The following is a 25,460-nucleotide window of genomic DNA, read 5'->3' on the forward strand; positions in this document are numbered from 1 at the left end:
TGGTCGATTTTGACATGTGACCCCTCTATCGCAAGCTCTGGATCATTTTACTTAAATTAGCACAATTGCAAGCCACTGTGATAGCATCATATATCAAGAAGATGGCGACAAAACAGTGCCTGTTGTGATTGAAACAAACTACTGACTTCATCTTGGCCATGTAAAACGATGGAAACTCACTGAAATCGACTCGGAATGAGAGAGAGACACTAGAGTATCTTTTCAAGTGGTTTTATTCGATCAGACACTACTTTTGGTAACAAAAACAACAAAGGTAAGACAGTTTGTTGTTGTGATAAAAAAAATGGAAGTTTGTTATTGACGTTCTTTGATTAATAGTTTAGTGAGTGTTGGTCATAGAGGAACACGGCTATCACTGTTAGAATCTGTGAGGTAGCAGCTTTCGAATGGTGTATCGTTTGTGTAGATAGGTTGAGAAAAATAAGTTATCTGTCTACGAATATATGGGCATGCACGGTTTCAAAATACAGTACTGGTTTTGCTATGTGCTTATATATTTGCTTGGAGTCTGAAAACAACAGTTTAGCTAGATTCACAGTTGAGACGCTTCTCGTTCCAGTGGTGTATAACATTCAGGTATTCACACGTTTAAAAAAAACTTACTACGTCATTGTTGAGGGGACTGTTTGAAACAGGCCTTCATGGTTGAATTGCTGCAAAGAAACCACTACTAAAGGACACCAATAATAAGAAGAGACATGCTTGGACCAAGAAACACAAGCAATTGACATTAGACCAGTGGAAATGTGTCCTTTGGTCTGGAGTCCAAATTTGAGAATTTTGGTTACAACTGCCGTGTCTTTGTGAGATGCGGTGTGGGTGAACGGATGATCTCTGCATGTGTATTTCCCATTGTAAAGCATGAAGGAGGAGGTGTTATGGTGTGGGGGTGCTTTGCTGATGACACTGTCTGTGATTTATTTAGAATTCAAGGCACACTTAACCAGCATGGCTACCACAGCATTCTGCAGTGAGACACCATCCCATCTGGTTTGGGCTTAGTGGGACTATTATTTGTTTTTCAACAGGACAAATGACCCAACACACCTCCAGTCTGTGTAAGGGCTATTTTACCAAGAAGGAGTGTGATGGAGTGCTGCATCAGATGACCTGGCCTCCAAAATCCCCCGACCTCAACCCAATTGAGATGGTTTGGTATGAGTCGGACGACAGAGTGAAGGAAAAGCAGCCAACATGTGCTCAGGATATTTGGGAACTCCTTCAAGTCTGTTGGAAAAGCATTCCAGGTGAAGCTGGTTGAGAGAATGCCAAGAGTGTGCAAATCTGTCGTCAAGGCTGTTTGAAGAATCTCAAATATATTTTGGTTACTATATGATTCCATATGTGTTATTTCATAGTTGAGGTCTTCACTTGAAGAACCCTTGAATGAGTAGGTGTCCAAACTTTTGACTGGTAGTGTAGGCTTACTGCAGCTCTGATTATTCATGCCACACCATTCTGTGTAGAGTATGCGCTGAGTCTTCGTAGGATCCTACTCCGATGCATTCTGCCTACAACACAATATCTTGCATAGTTAGTTTTGTTTCGGTATGTCGTATTGAAAGTGGCTAATATTGCGTTGATTCGATCACAATTGCCACAGTAAAGGGAAACGTTGATAGTGTTAACAGGGAAAAGTCTAGAACAGTGGTCACCAAACTTTTCTGAGTCAAGATCACTTTGAATCAAAATGCAAGCCGAGATCTACTGCTTAGATTTATTTTTATTTTTACATTACTTCAAAAACATTTGCCTATGCAACATTTAAAAACAGTACTGTGGCAATGAGGTTTGTGCAGTAAGCTATAGGCCCAATACAATTATCACCGCATTTTGGCTGTGCTTGAATTGCCCTGCCAATGCATTGTTGTTGGGGCCATTTTAAAATTATATTTCAAAAGTTGAGGTAGGGTATATGATCACACCGGTAATAGATCCATTGTTGCATTTTTTTGTGAGGCACAGCTGAGTGAGCATACAGTTAAATAATGAGCTTTTTATTTTACTGGACTGATGGTGCCGGCATCTGATGGTCAGTCTCAGAAGAGGGAGAGAGCAGCAGACTGAGGGTCTGCCTCAACATCCTTCCGCTCTCCCTTTCCTCCACTGACCAAAAAGGGACACCGTCTTCCAGCTGATGGCGAAACTCAAGTCGCACCGCATAATTTCTGCTCATGCACAAATTCATGTTGTTACTCCTATGAACAGAGAAAGTGAAATATTCCTAAATATTAAAAAAGACCCAAGCCGCTAATGGTAACAAAAACGCAAGCCTATAGATACACTTTCCTACTCATTCATTGTTGCTGCAGTGCTTGTTGTAGCGCTGAGCAGAAATAGGAAGAACACGCATTTTATGGCTTATAAAAGTGTTGAATACAAAGTGTTGAGAGTGCTGAGTAAGAACTTAAAAACAGAAACTATTTTCTCTATTCGTTGACAGTCTCTCTCTAGTCATGGTTTTAAACGTTTTGAAATCTCACAGTATCAATTTCACTGTTATTTTATTTTATGCTTGCTACATTTCTGCAGACACGGTAATCTGAGCAATCCGATTGGCCAACGGTAGGCCTATAGTGCACTTGATTTGCTCCCCGGGCCCTCCGGGATGGCAGAGTTTGTACCTTCAGACACATGAAATTGTTAAAAATGGCAACAGTTCGCCTACCTGGCGTGCAGGGCCGCTGAATCGGGTGCACCTACAGCCAACAGCCAGAGACAAAAAATTATAATAAAAAATAATAAAAAGGCTTTATCGTTGTTTTTTGCAGAAATGTTTGGCGATCGACTAGGAATGCCTTGGAGATCGACCGGTTGGTGACCACTGCTCTAGAAAGTTGAGTGAAGTTTAATCTGGTGCATCTCTGTGGGCTGATATTTATTCTACCCAGCACTCCGTCTCGGGGCTGCTGCGCGCAGTTTATTGGTTGGCAAGGGCCTTTACTTCTACATTGTGTTTTGATGTCTAATACCTTATGACCTTTTCTTGAACTTTTCCATCTGTGTGACCAGAAATCAAAGCCTTTGCTTATTCCACATTTTTAGGATGGAAAATTGTATCTATGCCTTCTTTTCCCAAAAAGATATGCTTCGCTTTCATTTGACATGCTGCTATAAACTTTGTTTACCCTACCTCAGTAGCAGAGAGAACAGTTTTTTTAGGGCCTTCCTTTGACAACCTAGTATAGAGGTCCTGGATGGCAGGGAGCTCGGCCCCAGTGATGTACTGTGCCGTATGCACTACCCTCTGTAGCACCTTGCGATCGGATGCCAAACATTTGCCATACCAATCAGTGATGCAGCCAGTCAAGATGCTCTCAGTGGTGCAGCTGTAGAACATTTTGAGGATCGGCGGGCCCATGCCAAATCCTTTCAGCCTCCTGGGGTGGAAGTGGAGTCGTCATGCCCTCTTCACGACTGTATTGATGTGTGTGGGCCATGACAGTTCCTTAGTGATGTGGACTCCGAGAAACTTCAAGCTCTCAACTTTTTCCCCAACAGCCAGGGTTGCTCCAAAGTTGCTGTCACCCTCTCTGAGGGTGTCTAAGGGGCAGTAGGATATGCAAAGAAACACCTTTCCAACACACACTTGTACATGTGTGAAATAGAATAAATGTAAGCACTCCCCCATAATTATTAATAATGATGGGTGAGAAAGTAATAGAGGCACAAAAGATCATACCCCCAAAAGATGCTAACCTCTCACCATTACCAATACCAGAGGTGGTGTAATGATGTCATGTCATAGTATTGTGAGGACCGAGGTAGAGTTACGAGATAATTGGTTTGGTTCCACTGAGTCTACATTCCTTATGTCAAAGGAGATTACTGATGTTTAGGGTAGTATGATTGATGGACAGGATATAATGACCTGGGGCAAAGGGTAATAGTAACAGAGAAAGGGATTGCCTATGATGGCTGCCAGATGTATGTGAAAGGAAGGATAACCAAGAGTATAAAAGCTGTGAGATTTGTGTGTGTGGTCAGTTCAACTGTCAAAGGGCAGAGCTATGTCCGTTTGTTAGATGAACCCACGAGCTCATGATCCAATAAATACTTGGTATACAATCTCCACAGAATGTCTAAGTAAGTTCTTTCATTTGGACTTCTCAATACCAGAAACTCATCATAACAGGTGGTTAGCATTGTTTGGGGGGGTATGATATTTATGCATCTGTAACTTTCTCAATCATCATACATTATTTACCATTAATTTCTATTGGGTACAACATAAACCAAAACACAACCAAAACAAACAGCAATGCATCCAACAAGTTTGTAGAGTCACAAGCTTAATGTAGTCATTGTTTGCTAGGAATATGGCACCAAATACTAAACTTTTGACTACTTCAATACACTATTAAGTGAATTTGTCCAAGTACTTATGACGCCTTCAAATGGGGAGACTAGATACATAAAGTGCTTTCATTTATAAAACGGTAAAACATATGTATGAAAATACCCTAAAATAAAAAAGGTGACATTCTGTACTGTCACATGTGAAACATTTAATCTCAAATCCAAAATGCCAAATTAACAGTTTTAGCTTCATTGTCCAAATAAATGTGTAGGGGAGTGTACGTGTCCTATATCAAACTTAAGAGCTGAGACCAGAGATCCTCTATTAAAATGGTGCAGAACTTAGACTGAAACATAAACAATATTGCCTGGTGGGTAATAACAACGAAGTGCTATATAAAGGGGAAGTAATCAAGGCGGTGATGAAGTCCAGGTGTGCCTAATGAGGCGCAGGTGTGCGTAATGAAGGTTGCCAGGTGTGCATAAGGACGAGTTGCCAGGACCGGTGGTTAGTAGACCGGCGACGTCGAGCACCGGAGAGGGGGAGCGGGAGTGGACGTGACAGTAGTATTTTAGTATTTTATTAGGATACCCATTAGCTGCTGCTAACATAGCAGCTACTCTTCCTGGTGTCCACATAATAACAATACAATACATTTAGTTTTGCATCAATTTTCACTTGGATGATCTTAGGCCCATTGTATGGATCTTGCCCGTATAATAATACGGAATATACTGTATTGTAGAACTGTGCAATGGTCAACTTCTACCTGGCTGATTAGGTCAACACCACCAGAGGCTTGGATTCTGTGGATGGACTGAGGGATCGTAGAGATGGGTAGGGAGGGATTGGTAGGGGGTCAGGGGTGGGTAGGGGTACCTGCTGTTGGGGGTAGAGGGGAGGGTAACAGGGTCACTGACCTGAATGATAAAGGACCTACAGAATAGCAATGCCATGCACATTCTCTCCGTGCAAGGCCAGTGGGAAGGTGTGTGTGCGCAATGTTAACAAACTGTCTGGATCAATATATCTGACCCAAACTTTTTAAGGTATCAAACTTCTTGTCCAGGATACCGGATGTAAACAATAACAGAAATGTGAGATATAAACAAGAAAAATAACAACATGTTGCTTATTATGTTGCTAAAATAACCAACTACAATATACAGTCGGTCCTGTACAGTCGTGGTTAAACATTTTAAGAATGACACAAGTATTGTTCTTCACAAAGTTCGCTGCTTCAGTGTTATGATATATTTTTGTCAGATGTTACTATGGTATACTGAAGTATAATTACAATCATTCCATAAGTGTCAAAGGCTTTTATTGACAATTACATTAAATGTATGCAAAGAGTCAATATTTGCAGTGTTGACCCTTCTTTTTCAAGACCTCTGCAATCCGCCCTGGCATGCTGTCAATTAACTGCTGGGCCACATCCTGACTGATGGCAGTCCATTCTTGCATAATCAATGCTTGGAGTTTGTCAGAATTTGTGGGTTTTTGTTTGTCCACCCGCCTCTTGAGGAGCGAACAGAAGTTCTAAATGGGATTATGGTCTGGGGAGTTTCCTGGCCATGGACCCAAAATGTCAATGTTTTGTTCCCCGAGCAACTTAGTTATCACTTTTACCTTATGGCAAGGTGCTCCATCATGCTGGAAAAGGCATTGGTCATCACCAAACTGTTCTTGGATGGTTGGGAGAAGTTGCTCTCTGAGGATGTGTTGCTACCATTCTTTATTCATGGCTGTGTTCTTAGGCAAAAATGTGAGTGAGCCCACTCCCTTGGCTGAGAAGCAACCCCACACATAAATGGTCTCAGGATGCTTTACTGTTGGCATGACACAGGACTGATGGTAGCTCTCACCTTGTCTTCTCCGGACAAGCTTTTTTCCGGATGCCCCAAACAATCGGAAAGGGGATTCATCAGAGAAAATTACTTTACCCCAGTCCTCAGCAGTCCAATCCCTGTACCTTTTGCAGAATATCAGTCTGGAGAGACGTGGCTTCCTTGCTGCCCTTCTTGACACCAGGCCATCCTCCAAAAGTCTTCGCCTCACTGTGAGTGCAGATGCAACCATGGTTAGCAGAGGAAGAACAATGATTTCAACACCACCCTCCTTTTAAAGCTTCCAGTGTGTTATTCTAACTCAATCAGCATGACAGATTGATCTCCAGCCTTGTCCTCGTCAACACTCTCACCTGTGTTAACGAGAAAATCACTGACATGATGGCAGCTGGTCCTTTTGTGTCAGAGCTGAAATGCAGTGGAAAGGTTTTTTGGGGATTAAGTTCAATTTCATGACAAAGAGGGACTTTGCAATTAATTGCAATTCATCTGATCACTCTTCATGACATTCTGGAGCATATGCAAATTGCCATCATCAAAACTGAGGCAGCAGACTTTGTGAAATGTAGTATTTGTGTCATTCTCAAAACGTTTGACCATGACTGTATATATAAGGCACACTGCACAGCTAGAGGCGAAATAAACGCACACCTGTTTAGGCGAGGTGCTGGCTAACGGAGTAGAACACTTGAAAAAGAAAAGCAGAGCTGCACACTCTTGGAGCTCAAATGCAATAATAACACTGCACAGCTATCCATGCGCTATTACAAGTAGGCAACACGTCTACAGAAAAAATTTGTACACACTTACTTTGATCTTTTTTGACCCTGGGTCAACTGAAGGGATCCATGTACTGTACAACACAAAGGCTAGCTAGCAGCATGAGGCGATCAAAGAAAAGGAAACCAAAGTGTGGAGTAGGTGTCAGAGAGATATTTTGTATTTATTAGGATCCCCATTAGCTGCTGCAAAAGCATCAGCTGCTCTTCCTGGTGTCCACATGAAACATGACATAATACATGGTACAGAACATTATTAGTCAAGGACTGAAATACATACATTTAAAACGTCACACATTTTCTACATATCAGTACATACACACAATATATAGGTCTAATACATAGTACAGTGCAAATTACAATACAATATTCAGTACCAGTCAAAAGTTTGGACACACCTACTCATTCAAGGGTTTTTCTTTATTTTTACTATTTTCTAAATTGTAGAATAATAGTGAAGACATCAAAACTATCAAATAACACATATGGAATCATGTAGTAACCAAGAAAGTGTTAAACAAATCAAAATATATTGTATTTTTGAAATTCTTCAAATAGCCACCCTTTGCCTTGATGACAGCTTTGAACACTCTTGGCATTCTCTCAACAAGCTTCACCTGGAATGATTTTCCAACAGTCTTGAAGAAGTTCCCACATATGCTGAACACTTGTTGGCTGCTTTTCCTTCACTCTGCAGTCCAACTCATCCCAAACCATCTCAATTGGGTTGAGGTCGGTCGAATTGCTGCAAAGAAACCACTACTAAAGGACACCAATAAGAAGAAGAGACTTGCTTGGGCCAAGAAACACGAGCAATGGACATTAGACCAGTGCAATTTGTCTTTGGTCTGGAGTCCAAATTGGAGATTTTTGGTTCCAACCGCTGTGTCTTTGTAAGACGTGGTGTGGGTGAACGGATGATCTCCACATGTGCATTTCCCACCGTAAAGCATGGAGGAGGTGTTATGGTGTGGGGGTGCTTTAATGGTAACACTGTCTGCGATTTATTTAGAATTCAAAGCACACTTAACCAAACATGGCTACCACAGCATTCTGCAGCGATACGCCATCCCATCTGGTTTGGGCTTCAACTATCATTTGTTTTTCAACAGGACAATGACCCAACACACCTCCAGGCTGTGTAGGGGCTATTTTACCAAGAAGGAGAGTGATGGAGTGCTGCATCAGATGACCATCCTCCACAATCCCCCGACCTCAACCCAATTGAGATGGTTTGAGATAAGCAGCCAAGAAATGCGCAGCATATGTGGGAACTCCTTCAAGACTGTTGGAAAAGCATTCCAGGTGAAGCTGGTTGAGAGAATGCCAAGAGTGTGCAAAGCTATCATCAAGGCAAAGGGTGGCTATTTGAAGAATCTCAAATATAAAATATATTTTAATTTGTATAACACTTTTTTGGTTACTAATTGATTCCATCTGTGTTTTTTCATATTTTTGATGTCTTCACTATATTCTACAATGTAGAACATAGTACAAATTAAGAAAAAACCCTTGAATGAGTAGGTGTTCTAAAACTTTTTGACTGGTAGTGTATGTCCTTCTTTGCCGCACATGACCACACAGCTGGGCAGTAGACCAGGTGAGACATAACTAGGGCTTGTAGGACCCGTCTGGTCGACTGAGATGTCAAGAAGGCAAAGCAACGCCCTATCATGGACAGACCTCTTCCCATTTTAGCAATCATTGAGTCTATACGTTTTGACCATGAAAGCTTACCTATTATCTATGGTTATACAGTGGGGAAAAAAAGTATTTAGTCAGCCACCAATTGTGGAAGTTCTCCCACGTAAAAAGATGAGAGAGGCCTGTAATTTTCATCATAGGTATACGTCAACTATGACAGACAAATTGAGGAAAAAAAATCCAGAAAATCACATTGTAGGATTTTTTATGAATTTATTTGCAAATTATGGTGGAAAATAAGTATTTGGTCACCTACAAACAAGCAAGATTTCTGGCTCTCACAGACCTGTAACTTCTTCTTTAAGAGGCTCCTCTGTCCTCCACTCGTTACCTGTATTAATGGCACCTGTTTGAACTTGTTATCAGTATAAAAGACACCTGTCCACAACCTCAAACAGTCACACTCCAAACTCCACTATGGCCAAGACCAAAGAGCTGTCAAAGGACACCAGAAACAAAATTGTAGACCTGCACCAGGCTGGGAAGACTGAATCTGCAATAGGTAAGCAGCTTGGTTTGAAGAAATCAACTGTGGGAGCAATTATTAGGAAATGGAAGTCACTGATAATCTCCCTCGATCTGGGGCTCCACGCAAGATCTCACCCCGTGGGGTCAAAATGATCACAAGAATGGTGAGCAAAAATCCCAGAACCACACGGGGGGACCTAGTGAATGACCTGTAGAGAGCTGGGACCAAAGTAACAAAGCCTACCATCAGTAACACACTACGCCGCCAGGGACTCAAATCCTGCACTGCCAGACGTGTCCCCCTGCTTTAGCCAGTACATGTCCAGGCCCGTCTGAAGTTTGCTAGAGTGCATTTGGATGATCCAGAAGAGGATTGGGAGAATGTCATATGGTCAGATGAAACCTGGTAAAAACTCAACTCGTCGTGTTTGGAGGACAAAGAATGCTGAGTTGCATCCAAAGAACACCATACCTACTGTGAAGCATGGGGGTGGAAACATCATGCTTTGGGGCTGTTTTTCTGCAAAGGGACCAGGACAACTGATCCATGTAAAGGAAATAATGAATGGGGCCATGTATCGTGAGATGTTGAGTGAAAACCTCCTTCCATCAGCAAGGGCATTGAAGATGAAACGTGGCTGGGTCTTTCAGCATGACAATGATCCCAAACACCCCGCCCGGGAAACGAAGGAGTGGCTTCGTAAGAAGCATTTCAAGGTCCTGGAGTGGCCTAGCCAGTCTCCAGATCTCAACCCCATAGAACATCTTTGGAGGGAGTTGAAAACTGTGTTGCCCAGCGACAGCCCCAAAACATCAATGCTCTAGAGGAGATCTGCATGGAGGAATGGGCCAAAATACCAGCAACAGTGTGTGAAAACCTTGTGAAGACTTACAGAAAAGGTTTGACCTGTGTGATTGCCAACAAAGGGTATATAACAAAGTATTGAGAAACTTTTGTTATTGACAAAAATACTTATTTTCCACCATAATTTGCAAATAAATTCATAAAAAATCCTACAATGTGATTTTCTGGATTTTTTTCTCTCATTTTGTCTGTCATAGTTGACGTGTACCTATGGTGAAAATTACAGGCCTCTCTCATCTTTTTAAGTGGGAGAACTTGCACAATTGGTGGCTGACTAAATACTTTTTTCCCCCACTGTACCCAGCAATTTAGTCTCCTCAACTTGCTCAGTAGCCACATTATTCAATAATAGAGCTAAACAAGGTTTAGCATTGAGCGATTGATTTGTCCCTAAAAATTATGCTTCTAGTTTTTTTTAATAGTTAGCACCAGCCTATTGCTAGTTACCCATTCTTAAACTGACTGGAGCTCTATGTTAAGTGTCTCAGTTATTTATTTTACTGTTGCAGCCGACGTGTATACTATTGAGTCGCCAGCGTACATAGACACACAGGCTTTATTCAAGGTCAGTGGAATGACATTTGTAAAGACAAAAAACTATAATGGTCGTAGCCGGCTGCCCTGCGGTACACCACAATCAACTGAATTTGCATGAGAGAGGCTTCCATTCATGAAAACCCTTTGTGTTCTATTAGATAGGTAACTCTCAATCCAGAGGATGCAAAACCCTAACAGCTAAGTTATTTCAGCAATAGGTTATGATCAATGACATCGAAAGCTTCACTGAAGTTACAAAACAGCATCTTCTTACTATAATTTATTTTCAGTTTTCAAACATCAGTGCCGAGCATGTTGAGTGCCCTTCCCTATAAGCATGCTGAAAGTCTGTTGTTAATTTGTTTTCTGTAAAAAAACTTTATATTTGATCAAACACAATATTTTCCAAAGGTTTGGCAAGAATGGTTGAGTATGACTCAAACCATAATGTTTTCCTTTTCATCTTTCCTTATTGATATGTTCTTCAACAACCCGAGTTGTATTTCACCTTACAGTACTAGTATTATGAATTATTAATCACCTTACTGAGATACAATACTATAATACATTATATTTAAAGTCCATTCAACATGTGTTGTGAGAATATTACATGAATGTTGCATGAACGTTGTGGGAAACAAAAACATTGTCCTCATTGCTAAAAAATCCAAATCAATTGATTGCCGCAAGAGGTGTGCATTAATCATGTTCATAATGGAATAGGGATGGAGTCATAGCTAGCTCCACAAATTAAATCTGATAGCTATTGTTATTGTAGCTACCATGGGGCACATGAGTGGGAGTGAATTAAAGGAACTGAGAGAGAGAGAGTTTCATGTTGGTCTATGCATACAATACAGAACACGTGATGACAGGAAGGGTGGAAGACATTTACATAAACAGTGAGTGTGAGTAGGGGAAGGGGGGTGGGGGGGAGAGAGAGATTAAGTAATTATCCTTTCAAGCTTCATTTGAGGTGCTGTTTGAAATTAACCTATGCAAATGTTGGGCTACATCACAACACCACGGTGAGGACCGCAGTGACTCAGCCGCAACAAGAACAGGTTGGGTGTGTTTTCTTCTTATCATGATCGCCAATCCCTCATGTTGCCATTGTTGCACAAGCAAGAGTACTCAGTGGCTCAGTGTCTAATGAGTACTGTAGTATGTTTTGTTAGACTTGTGGTTGAGACTAAATGTGACCGACTGCCTTGTTTTTTTTACATTGGATTTTTTTTACAGTGGATAAAAGTAAAGACACAGAGCTACAAAATGGTATGTCATACACTGCATTTAAGTGAACAATGGGAAAGTATTTCTGCTTTGAAAGTTGATAAACTTGTAATCTCACTTTTGAGAAAATGGCCTTTGAATGTTTTGGTACCTACTGAAGAGTTCTTTGTCTACACCCATTCAGCATCATTCACACCCTATTAAGCTTTAGCCCCACCCATCTCGTTACGCTATCGGAGTGTTCAGAGCACACACTTGATGCTCTGGCCGATGAGTAGGGTTGATCCGAGCGTTCTGACCTCACAACGGCAGTCAAGCACCCAAGCTAACTGGCTAACATTGACTAGCTTGCTAGCTACTTCCAGACACAAAATTGGGATTATAGTTATTTGTTTACCTCTGGATAACATGAAACAGCCTAACCAGCTCTGCTAGGGCGAGTAAAATGGTCAGTTGGGTGTTCTCTCATTGTTGTAATTATGGTTCATTGTTTACCTAGCTAGGTAGCTACATATCTTAACAAAAGACTCCACTATGCAAGTAACCATTTCGGATGAGTTCGTAAATTCAGTCTGAGTATGCCAGAGCGCAGAATAACTGATGAATTCATGGACGCACAACACCCATTAAATATGGCCGGTGTCAGTAAACATCGGCAAAAAAGCGTAATTACATTTTTGCCAGCAGCACAGTTACAGAACACCCTACTGACCATTTTACTCGCCCTAGCAGAGCTGGTTAGGCTGTTTTCATGTTATCCAGAGTGTTGGTGACTGTAACTGTGTTGCTGGCAACAATTTAATTACGCTTTTTTGCCGACGTTTACTGACACCGGCCATATTCAACGGGTGTTGTGCATTCGTAAACTCATCTGTTATTCTGTGCTCTGGCATACTCAGACTGAATTTACGATCGCACCCGAAATGGTTACTTGCATAGTGGAGTCTTTTGTTAACACATGTAGCTAGCTAGCTAGGTAAACAATGAACCATAATCCCAACTCATGACATTACTACCCTGCATGAATCTGCAGGTAGCTAACCAACCAGGTTCAATATTAGCAAACAAATGGCTCTGAGATAAGAATAATAAGATCATACATGTAACGTTAGTGTCAGTGTAGCTGTAGGTGGGTGTGGTGGTGGAATCAGGCGCAGGACGCACAAAGTAAGTCAAAAGACTTTAGTGGTTTTAGCAACAAGCACAGCACGAAAACAAATGCCCTGAGGCGAGAAACTCCGCACGCAGGCGAAATAAAACGGGCGCACGAAACACGTGCGACAAAATACTCCAAAGTACAAATGGAGAGCAGCTCAACCGAGCAAACTGTAGAGACACAAGCAATACGCACGACAGTGAAAATAATAACACACAACACTAGACAAACACAACGAGAACTTATAGGACACTAATTACACTAAACGATAACAGGTGTAACAACAATCAGACAAAAGCAAAAACGAACATAGAAACATGCAACGGTGGCAGCTAGTATTCCGGAGACGACGAACGCCGAAGCCTGCCCGAGCAAGGAAGAGAGGCAGCCTCGGCCGAAACCGTGACAGTACCCCCCCCTTGACGCGCGGCTCCAGACGTGCGCCGACTCCGGCCTCGGGGACGACCAGGAGGACGCGGAGCAGGGTGCGTCGGGTGCCCACGATGGAATTCCGTCAGGAGAGACGGGTCCAAAATGTCTCTCCTCGGCACCCAGCAACGTTCCTCCGGGCCGTACCCCTCCCACTACACTAGATATTGGAGACCCCCCATCCGACGTCTCGAATCCAAGATGGACTGCACGGAGTACGCCGGTGCCCCCTCGATGTCCAATGGGGGCGGAGGAGTCTCCCTGATCTCACTTTCTTGGAGTGGGCCAGCTACCACCGGCCTGAGAAGAGACACATGGAACGAGGGGTTAATACTTTTATACTCAACAGGTAGTTGTAATTTGTAACACACCTCGTTCAACCTTCTCAGGACTTTAAATGGCCCTACAAACCGCCGACCCAGTTTCCGACAGGGCAGGCGGAGGGGCAGGTTTCTGGTAGAGAGCCAGACTCGATCACCAGGTGCGTACACCGGTCCCTCACTGCGGTGGAGATCGGCGCTCGCCTTATGACGATGGAGGGCCCGCTGCAGGTGGACGTGTGCAGCGTTCCATGTCTCCTCCGAGCGCCGCACCCACTCATCCACCGCAGGAGCCTCGGTCTGGCTCTGCTGCCAAGGTGCCAGAACCGGCTGGTAACCTAACACACATTGGAAAGGGGTTAGGTTAGTGGAGGAATGGCGTAGGGAATTCTGGGCCATTTCGGCCCAGGGAACATACCTTGCCCACTCCTCTGGCCGGTCCTGGCAGTATGTTCTAAGAAACCTACCCACATCCTGGTTCACACGTTCCACCTGCCCATTACTCTCCGGGTGGTAACCCGAGGTGAGGCTCACCGAGACCCCCAACCGCTCCATAAAAGCTCTCCAGACTCTGGAGGTAAATTGGGGACCTCGATCAGACACAATATCCTCGGGTACCCCGTAGTGCCGGAAAACATGGGTGAATAGTGCTTCGGCGGTTTGCAGGGCAGTAGGAAGGCCCGGCATAGGGAGCAAACGACAGGCCTTAGAAAACCGGTCCACAACGACCAGTATAGTGGTATTCCCCTGTGAAGGAGGAAGGTCAGTGAGGAAATCCACCAAGAGGTGAGACCATGGTCGTTGTGGAACGGGCAGGGGTAGTAACTTACCCCTAGGCAGATGTCTAGGCGCCTTACACTGGGCGCACACCGAGAAGGAGGAAACATAAACCCTCACATCCCTCGCCAACGTGGGCCACCAGTACTTGGCACTAAGACAGTGCACTGTCCGGCCGATACCAGGGTGTCCAGAGGAGGGTGACGTGTGAGCCCAATAGATCAATCGATCCCGAACCTCGAGCGGAACGTACTTCCGACCCTCCGGGCATTGAGGTGGACTAGGGTCGGTGCGTAACGCCCGCTCGAGTTCAGCATCGACCTCCCACACTACCGGTGCCACCAGACAGGACTCCGGCAGTATGGAAGTGGGCTCCACGGACCTCTCCTCCATGTCATACCGCCGAGACAGTGCGTCTGCCTTACCGTTCTGTGACCCAGGGATGTACGTGATCTTAAATGTAAACCGGGTCAAAAACATATTCCACCTCGCCTGGCGAGGGTAACAGCTCCCTGTCCCCTACGTCATAGTTTCGCTCCGCCGGACTGAGCTTCTTGTAATAAAAGGCACAGGGGCGGAGTTTAGGTGGCGCGCCGGACCGTTGCGAAAGCACGGCTCCTACACCGGCCTCTGACGCGTCCACCTCTACCTGAAATGGCAAAGAGGGATCCGGATGCGCCAGCACCGGGGCCGAGGTAAACAGGTCCTTCAGCCTCCCAAACGCCCTGTCCGCCTCGGCTGACCACTGCAGACGCACCGGACCCCCCTTCAAAAGAGACATTATGGGAGCTGCCACCTGTCCAAAACCCCGGATAAACCTCCGGTAGTAATTCGCAAACCCCAAAAACTGCTGCACCTCCTTCACAGTGGTTGGCGTTTGCCAATTACGCACGTCCGACACCCGGTCTACCTCCATCTTCACCCCTGACGCAGACAACTGATACCCAAAAAGGAGACCGACTCCTGGAAGAACAGACACTTCTCTGCCTTGACATACAGGTCGTGCTCCAACAGCCTCCGCAACACTCGGCGCACCAGGGCCACATGCTCGACTCGGGTAGGCGAGTACACGAGAATGTACTCGCCTACCCGAGTCGAGCATGTGGCCCTGGTGCGCCGAGTGTTGCGGAGGCTATTGTAGAAGAACAGACACTTCTCTGCCTTGACATACAGGTCGTGCTCCAACAGCCTCCGCAACACTCGGCGCACCAGGGCCACATGCTCGACTCGGGTAGGCGAGTACACGAGAATGTCATCTATGTACACGACCACCCCCTGCCCCTGCATGTCCCTGAAGATCTCATCCACGAATGATTGGAAAACTGAAGGAGCGTTCATCAACCCGTATGGCATGACAAGATACTCGTAATGGCCCGAGGTGGTACTAAAGGCTGTCTTCCATTCATCGCCCCCTAATGCGCACCAAGTTGTACGCGCTCCTGAGATCTAATTTAGTGAAGAAACGCGCCCGTGCAATGACTCCGTCATGGTCGCAATCAGCGGGAGTGGATAACTGTACTTCACCGTGATCTGATTGAGACCACGGTAGTCAATGCACGGGCGTAACCCCCCATCCTTTTTCTTCACAAAAAGAAACTTGAGGACGCAGGGGAAGTGGAGGGCCGTATGTATCCTTGTCTCAGAGATTCGTCTATGTAAGTCTCCATAGCTCTCTTCTCCTCCTGAGACAGAGGATACACATGGCTCCGTGGGAGCGCAACTCCTGCCTGGAGGTCTATCGCACAATCTCCCTGCCTATGGGGGAGGCAACTGCGTCGCCCTCGACTTACTGAACACAATAGCCAAATCCCCATACTCAGGGGGAACGTGCAATGCGGGCACCTGGTTTGGACTCTCCACCGAGGTAGCCCCTACGGAAACGCCTAAACATCGACCCACACACTGGGCAGACCACTCCATCAGAGCCCTCTCCTGCCACGAAATAGATGGGTTGTGGGTACTCAACCAGGGCATGCCCAGCACCACCGGATACACAGGCGAGTCGATCAGAAATAGCTGGATCATCTCCTGATGACCCCCCTGCGCACACATCCTAAGTGGCGCCGTGACCTCCCTGATCAAGCCCGCACCCAACGGACGGCTATCTAGGGCATGAACGGGGAAGAGAACGTCAACAGGGAGAAGGGGAATCCCTAAGGCTAAACAAAATTTCTTATCAACAAAATTCCCAGCCGCGCCTGAATCTACCAGCGCCTTATGCTGGGAATGAGGTGCTACCTGTGGAAAACGCACAGGTATACAGAAGTGTGCAACAGAGAGCTCTGGGTGAGTGGGGCGCCTACTCACCTGGAAGGACTCCCCAGTGCGGGACCTGTCGTCTTCTCCCCTAGGAGGCCATCCCCAGCACCTAGCCGCGGTGTGTCCTCCCCCGACCACAGTTGGTGCAGGAGATGGACCCCCTCGTCATCCGACCCCTCCTCTCTCTAGCGCCAGCGCCCCGAGCTCCATGGGGCACGGCTCGGAGGCGCTGGAGGGTGAAATGGACGGACCCCCCTCGGGACGTCCGCGGGTAGCTAGCAGGGTATCCAGCCTGATGGACATGTCGACCAACTGGTCGAACGAGAGGCTGGTGTCCCTACAGGCCAGCTCCCTACGGACCTCCTCACGTAGACTACATTGGTAGTGATCGATGAGGGCCCGCTCATTCCACCCTGCATCCGCCGCTAGAGTACGGAATTCTAAGGCGAACTCCTGGGCACTCCTCTTCCCCTGCCGGAGGCAGAACAGACGCTCCCCCGCCGCTTTCCCCTCCGGGGGATGGTCGAACACCGCCCTGAAGCGGCGGGAGAACTCGTCGTAGGTGATGGTGGTAGCGTCGATTCTCCTCCACTCTGCGTTGGCCCATTCCAACGCCTTACCGGAAAGGCAGGAGATCAGGGCGGACACGCTCTTGTGTCCCGAGGGCGCCGGGTGCACGGTGGCCAGGTAAAGCTCCACCTGGAGAAGGAATCCCTGACACCCGGCAGCGGTCCCATCGTAGGCCCTCGGGAGCGAGAGTCGAACTCCTCTGTGTTCCGGAGCGGGAATGGGCTGACTTGCCGATGGTGCGGGCAGGGAGGATGGTGGTGGAGGTGTCCCTCGGGTCTCCCAGCCTCGGATGGTGGTGATCACCTCCTGCAGTGCGGACCCCATCCGCAGGATCTGGTCATTCTGCTCGCGGACCCTGTCCTCCAGCGTCGCCTGTGCTGCTGCGGCTCCTGCTGATTCCATTCTTGAGGTGTGTTATTCTGTCAGTGTAGCTGTAGGTGGGTGTGGTGGTGGAATCAGGCGCAGGACGCACAAAGTAAGTCAAAAGACTTTAGTGGTTTTAGCAACAAGCACAGCACGAAAACAAATGCCCTGAGGCGAGAAACTCCGCACGCAGGCGAAATAAAACGGGCGCACGAAACACGTGCGACAAAATACTCCAAAGTACAAATGGAGAGCAGCTCAACCGAGCAAACTGTAGAGACACAAGCAATACGCACGACAGTGAAAATAATAACACAAAACACTAGACAAACACAACGAGAACTTATAGGACACTAATTACACTAAACGATAACAGGTGTAACAACAATCAGACAAAAGCAAACGAACATAGAAACATGCAGCGGTGGCAGCTAGTATTCCGGAGACGACGAACGCCGAAGCCTGCCCGAGCAAGGAAGAGAGGCAGCCTCGGCCGAAACCGTGACAGTTAGCTTGCAAGCCAGCCAGCTAACATTAGCTAGCTAGCTAACAGTACACTTTAACTTGAAATGAAACCACTTTTTGTCCAAATTAGAAACGTGTAATATCTGAAAATGTAGCTAGCTAGACTATATTACCCGTATACATCATGCATGGATGGACGCTAGGTAAACAATGAACCATAATCCCAACTCATGACGTTACTACCCTGCATGAATCTGCAGGTAGCTAACCAACCAGGTTCAATTTTAGCAAGCAAATGGCTCTGAGATAAGAATAATAAGATCATACATGTAAAGTTAGCTGGCGAGCCAGCCAGCTAACGTTAGCTAGCTAGCTATCAGTACACTTTAACTTGAAACGAAGCCACTTTTTGTCCAAATTAGAAACGTGTAATATCTGAAAATGTAGCTAGCTAGACTATCTTACCCGCATACATCATGCATGGATGGACGCGTCTCCCTGTCACGGATGCCATGGTTGCCCTTAGTTTGAAGAAGTAATCTGGAGACAGGTGTTTTCGCCATCTCTTTAGCTATCATACTCTAATTCCACTGATTTCAAAACTCGATCCACCAGAAAGTGGAGAGCAACAATTCTGCAGCTCCATTACACAATACATTTTTTTTTACGCGTTAGACAGGATTACCTACACATACTGACCAGCTCAAATAGACAGAGGCGTGCTATATGGCAGACGAATCCGAACTCCTCTCTCGGCATGTCCAGCCCACTCATTATCTCAGCCAATCAAGGCTAGTGGGAAGGTTAACCAACTAGGCTCGTAATTGAACAATTGTATTCGTATTTACAGATGGCATACAAGTTTGTTATTAAGGCACATGTTGCAGAAGGCATTTCTGCCAAAAAACGCATTTAGATTTTTAAAAAAAAGTTTACGTTGAAATGGCTCTCCTGTGAATTAGTGATGCGCGACATATGCCTACTTTCCTAAAACGAGTCACAAAGAAATACATAACAGTATCTTGGGATGGGTTCTGTGCATTAATTGCACTAGCTAAAGTTGATGTACTTTGCTCTTTCAAACCGTGATATTATGCAGGGCTAACATATGGGGAAATATAATGATTATTTCACATTAGTTAGATTCTCACAGGAGTAATCTATTGTATTATCCTTTACACTGGCCTAAAGCCACTCATGACCCTGACTAACCACAACAACAGTTTAAGGAGAATCCATCCTCTGTGTGTGCATGTGTATGTGTGTGTGTCCATACTTGTATGTGTATTGTTTTGTTTTGAACAATGAATATGTAAAAAAAATGAATATTCCTGAAGTGTGTGTGTTTACATGTGAATAATGTGTGTGCGTTTGCGTTTATGATTGTTTCATCAAAAGTGCTCCTGAGGTGGATTGCAGATTAACAATAGGCAGGCCAGCGAGCGAGCGGCAGAGAGGGGGCGCATGTTTAACTGGAGGAGATGGAATTAAAAGCGGTGATTTCCCTGATGACTGCTCCCTCTCAGCAACTGCTTGCCTCTCTTCGCACCGAAAGCTCCCATTAGCTCTCTTTAGCGTGCTCTTTCGCCATCCGTTAGTTTCTCAATACCCTACAATCTGCCACTCTTATTCCCTCCCTCCCTCTCTCTCTTTACCCAATCCTTCCCACTCAGTACCCTGGTTCAGAACTACTCTTTCTTACCATCTCTCTCTACATGGGTTGAAATAGTATTCATTTTAGTTCAAATACTTTAAGCGTTTGATTGAGCCTACCTGGAGTGCCAGATGGGCGAGGTTAGCACTTTTGGGACTATTCCATTGCTTCCATTGTGCCAGTTAAGCACACTCACATCTAATGTATCTGAAAGAAAATAAATACTATTTGAACCCAGGTCTGCTCAGTGCTCTGTATATCCACCCAGACCCTTGGTCTTTGGGTCACAGTATGAACAGTTTGCTTCTTTCTGATCAGCTTGTGATCTAAATGTTAAAAAAATTATCCACACACCTGCCGCCCAGGAGGCTTTTTGCCTCTTACCAGGCCGTCGTTGTAAATAAGAATTTGTTGTTAATGACCTGCCTGATTACATAAAGTTTTAATAAAAATAAAACTAATGTAGAAGGGGCGGAGGCTGTCTGAGGAACGTATTAACTCCATCACAAAATTTGATAAACAGCCCTCAGCATGGGAAGTAAATGGGGAAGTGGGGCACTGGAGTTATGTAATTACACTGATTCATTAGTCTTTTAATTTATTCAGATATTTTTTTTCGCAACACCCCTTCTCCAACCTTAAGTGGTCACATTGTTATTCACTCCTGGCAGGGGTGCATTTGAGACCCCATGGTGTTGTTTATTTTAATGTGTTGCCAACTTTTAGAAGTACACTATATATACAAAAGTATGTGTTCTCCCCTTCATATTAGTGGATTTGGCTATTTCAGCCACACCCGTTGTTGACAGGTTTATAAAATCAAGCACACCGCCATGCAATCTCCATAGACAAACATTGGCAGTAGAATGGCCTTACTGAAGAGCTCAGTGACTTTCAACGTGGCACTGTCATAGGATGACACCTTTCCAACAAGTCAGTTCGTAAAAAATCTGCCCTGCTAGAGCTGCCTCGGTCAACAGTGAGTGCTGTTATTGTGAAGTGGAAATATCTAAGAGCAACAACGGCTCAGCCGTGAAGTGGTAGGCCACACAAGCTCACAGAACGGGACCGTCGAGTGCTGAAGCGCGTAGCGCATAAAAATAGTCTGTCCTCGGTTGCAACACTCACTACAGAGTTCCACACTGCCTCTGGAAGCGATGTCAGCACAATAACTGTTCATTGGGAGCTTCATGAAATGGGTTTTCATGTCCAAGCAGCCGCACACAAGCCTAAGATCACCATGCGCAATGCCAAGCATCGGCTGGAGTGGTGTAAAGCTCGTCGCCATTGGCCTCTGGAGCAGTGGAAATGCGTTCTCTGGAGTGATGAATCACGTTTCACCATCTGGCAGTCCGCTCTTGTGGCTGAATGGAATCAAGTCCCCACAGTAATGTTTCAACATCTAGTGGAAAGCCTTCCCAGAAGAGTGGAGGCTGTTATAGCAGCAAAGGGGGGAACAACTCCATATTAATGCCCATGATTTTGGAAGGAGATGTTCGACAAGCAGGTATCCACATATTTTTGGTCACATAGTGTAGATGTGAAGATCTGTGAGTTGATGATGGTGTGCTCTCGAGTAGACGTGGTTATATTGACATGTTGGGACCTGATATAAAAATTTAAATATATACAGGTTAAAAGTAATGACTAAATGTTCCACCCTTAGATATAGTTGTAAAATGTTCTTGTTTTAAGTGATTAGTACTTTCTTAGTAGTGGCTAATTATTATACTCCGAACGTGTGAGATGTGTTAGAATCTACTACCTGGTAATGTGTGAGTGTAGGACCAGTAAAGATTATGACATTGTGTTAGTATTTAGCAATGTGAGTAGGAGTTAGACCGGACGGCGAAGAAGAAGGAGAACTGTTAAACATGGTGCAAAACCTTGTGAGAACGGCGATAACTGAGGAATGCTGGGAGTAGGCTATGATAAGAAAGTGTGTGTGTGAACTGATGGTCAGGAGAGCAATTATAAAGTGGAAAACTACAGCCTGCCTACAGAGGGGAGGGATTTTCATATGACGTGTGCGTATAAAAATATTGTACGACCATTTTGTGGCAGAATTCTCAATGAATAAACATCTGACAATGCAGACCGGGACTCTGTCCGTTTCCTGATCCTTTTGGGAGACGCACAGAGACACTGAAATAGTTTGTTAAATAATTCACATAACAGGACCGTGACCGTGAAAGGAACAAACGGCGTCATATAATTACAAAATATGTTATGAACACAAACATGTAATGGATGGAGATTAGCTTTGCGCACAACCAAATTGTAAACATGAACTGTGCCATTGTACACAATATGTACAGTATATCTTAAAATAGGTAACTGAAAGATAGGTGCAACTTTGGCGCAGGAAAATGTACAGGTTTACCTAGACCACCTTTTTTGGACCCTCTTTGAAAATCACCCTGACGGTGTCAAAACCCAAATCTGATGTTTTGCACCACAAAGTGTGTTGCGACAGAAGCAAAGGGAAGCATTTGATGTCACTGTTTCCCAATGACACCCAAGGATATTAAAGAAATACCCAAACATACAGTATGCCGAAGTGATATGACATGATGACAAACCCATTGAAAGAGAAACTCCCCCCCAAAAAAGTCACGTTTAGTGGAGATTTTAAAAAAAATGAATCCTTTCAAAATGTAAATGTAGGCAGATTTGCAGCACACACCTTTGAATAAATAATGTTATTAGGAATCCATGTCGTTCTTGGATTGGATGAGGCACTATTGATACAGAATTGATCATCTTTAAAATGTTTTTACATTTATGTAGTTCTGTCTTTGAGCTGTTCTTGTCTACTCATGTTCTGTATTATGTAATGTTTCATGTTTTGTGTGGACTCTAGGAATAGTAGCTACTGGTTTCGCAACAGCTAATGGGGATCCTAATAAAATACCAAAATGGGGGGTATTTTTCATCCCTTTTTCTCTCCCTCTTTTTCTGTCTGTCGGTAGTGAGGGTTTAGTGTGGAAAGGACAGTGTGTTCTCATCATGCGCACACTTGCCCAGTGACAGCCGGATAGCATTGCTATTGTACCTTAACACCTAACTATGGTACTCTTCACAGGTCGGCATTGACTGTAAAACAGCTTTCATTGACACCCTTACCACGTTTATCACACCACACAGATGAGTGCTTATAAACGTAAGCAGACATGCATGCACGCACACACACCATTATGACTCAACCTGTTAATAATGTTCACAGGCTTTACTGTGAAGTAGAAATCCCATTCTTTCGTCTCACAAATTCATTACAACTTACTGAGGACACAAAGATATCAGGGGACATTTGTGAATAAATCCAGCTTGATTTGGAGAAGCTTCTGCAATTCTGCATAAGCCAGTTTTTTCAGAGCAAGTACCTCCAAAAACACTTGCTCTAAACTTCTAATCTCAGAGTGTCAGAGATTCGATTCTAACTAGCACATCAGATGGGAATTCATCATTGTGCTGTTTGGGATGAGAGGCAGAGGTAACCGGGGGCAACATATTAACATCAGATCACACAATTGATCCCAGAATTACAATATGCTAATCAGACCGTGTATATTACAAATTAATAATGCCATGAGCACCACAGAAGAGAATCAGACTTGTAAAATCTATTAAACTAGCTACAACCGTAAAGCCCCCAACTCAAAACAGATAAATAAAAAGCCAAATGGGATTAGAGGAATATGAGAAAGAAGTATTGGGTAACACACCCGCTCATGACAATGTTAATGAAAACTTAATGCAACAATGTATCATTTTACAAATGCGATCTCTCCCATGCCAGTAGGCTGGCTAGCCCAAGAATGAATATGAAACAAATAATTCACCATGGAAACCATAAATTCATTAACCAGCGCAGTGCGGCGTATGTAGGCCTGTTGGATATTTATTAAATAATCTCTCATCATTGAATCTCTGATAGCTAGCTACATACCAATTATTTGTTTAGCATAGCAACGTCGAATGAATAGAATGATTAGAATTAACGACTGGGTCAAAACATGAGTAAATAACTAACGACCAGCCCGCTTGGGTAGCAACTTCCGAATGCAAAAACAAATGTACCTGTTAAAATAATATTTTTAATGAACATATTTAATTAATGTTTTTATAAATATGTTGGCTACTGTTGTGGGTAATTTTTGGTTAACTACTCTACCTCACTTAGGGGCAGACAACATAAAAACCAACTAAATGAATTATGCATGTTGTAGAATGGCATGCCTATATGCCTTAAATGCTTATAGATTAAGAACCAATTAAAGGGTTAAAACAGAGCAGATACATTCCTTTAGTGCAAATGCTGTGCTTCTGATAAGAATGGTTCCCTCTAATTCTCCGCAGCTGGTCTGGGTATGTCAATGACGTGATGGAGATACAACTTCTCGTTGTGGCTGTGTGGTGATAGGAGTAACAATGGAACTAGTGTTATCACTTGTTTGTGCTTATGACCTGACACACATAGTTACATGCACATAGTCACAAGGCAAAATCATAGTGGCTCAGTGTCCTTGGAGGATGGCTGTTGGTAAAGGCTTAAATATATGTGGTTGAGAATGGTTGATGGACATGACATGTTTAAACCATGTTTAAGTATTAATTGATATGTTTTATAATGTGTTATGAAATGATAAAGGTAAAACAGAATGAACATGATTGATACTTTGTACTCCAGATGCATGCCTGGATAGGGAATATAGTCAATACAGAGTGTGATTGTTCTTTAACGTACGTATGTATATAATTTTTGGAGTCACGCCACTAATAAGAGACAGAAGCCCCACTTAGAGAAACGCACGTAGCCTCGTGAGTAACCAACATGTGACACTGAAAGATGTTATTCATTCACATAGAGAGGAGTAACTATGTATGTTGTATAAGCTTGACTATGCATTTGTGTCTGTATAAAAGGAGAGCTCAAGTCATGGCAAGCAGCTACTCCATGGACCAGCTCGGCTTTCGTTGCTTTGTGTAATAAATGTCTATCTTGATTCAACAAAAACTCTGGAATAACTTTGGATTGTTAACAAGTATAGTGATAATTATCCACAACATATTTGGCGCTGCGAGCAGGGTTGGAAGGGATCGTTGGGTACTTTGCCATCTGAGAAAGTTTGAACGAATCACACACACAAAAATATAGTGGCCACTGTTAATAGAGGTAAGCAATGTTTTTACTTTTAATAGAAATAGTGTGATTCGATCAAGCTGAATCTGAGGGTAATGTACTGGAGGGGGTCTCTCCAGCATTAAGAACTACATTTAGGAAAAATACAGAGTTTTTGTTGGAATGACAAATAAGCATGCATGCAATGTTGAATATTGGTGCTAATTACTAATAAGGTAAATCCTGCGGATAAACGCTTTGGAGAGCTAAAATTAGCACTCCAGAGAACTGGATGGGTTGGTGGCTAGCCAAGAACCTACGGTTACTGCTCTAATGTAGAGTTGTTAGAGGCTGCTTGGGTAGGTGGTGCATCATCCTGTGGTGTGGTGACGCAAAATTTAGAAAGGGCCAATCCGGTAAAAAAGTAGGTCATCCGGAGTAGGTGACACCATAAATTGGAGTTAACACCGGTCATCCTGAGTAGGTGAACGGGTTAAATAGCCACAAGGGCTTCAAAATATAGAGAAAGTGTTAAATAGAGTAGGTCTGCTCATCTCGTATTATATTTACGTTTACATCATTTAGCAG

Source organism: Coregonus clupeaformis, chromosome 39 (genome assembly GCF_020615455.1).
Source record: "Coregonus clupeaformis isolate EN_2021a chromosome 39, ASM2061545v1, whole genome shotgun sequence".
Classification (NCBI taxonomy): domain Eukaryota; kingdom Metazoa; phylum Chordata; class Actinopteri; order Salmoniformes; family Salmonidae; genus Coregonus; species Coregonus clupeaformis.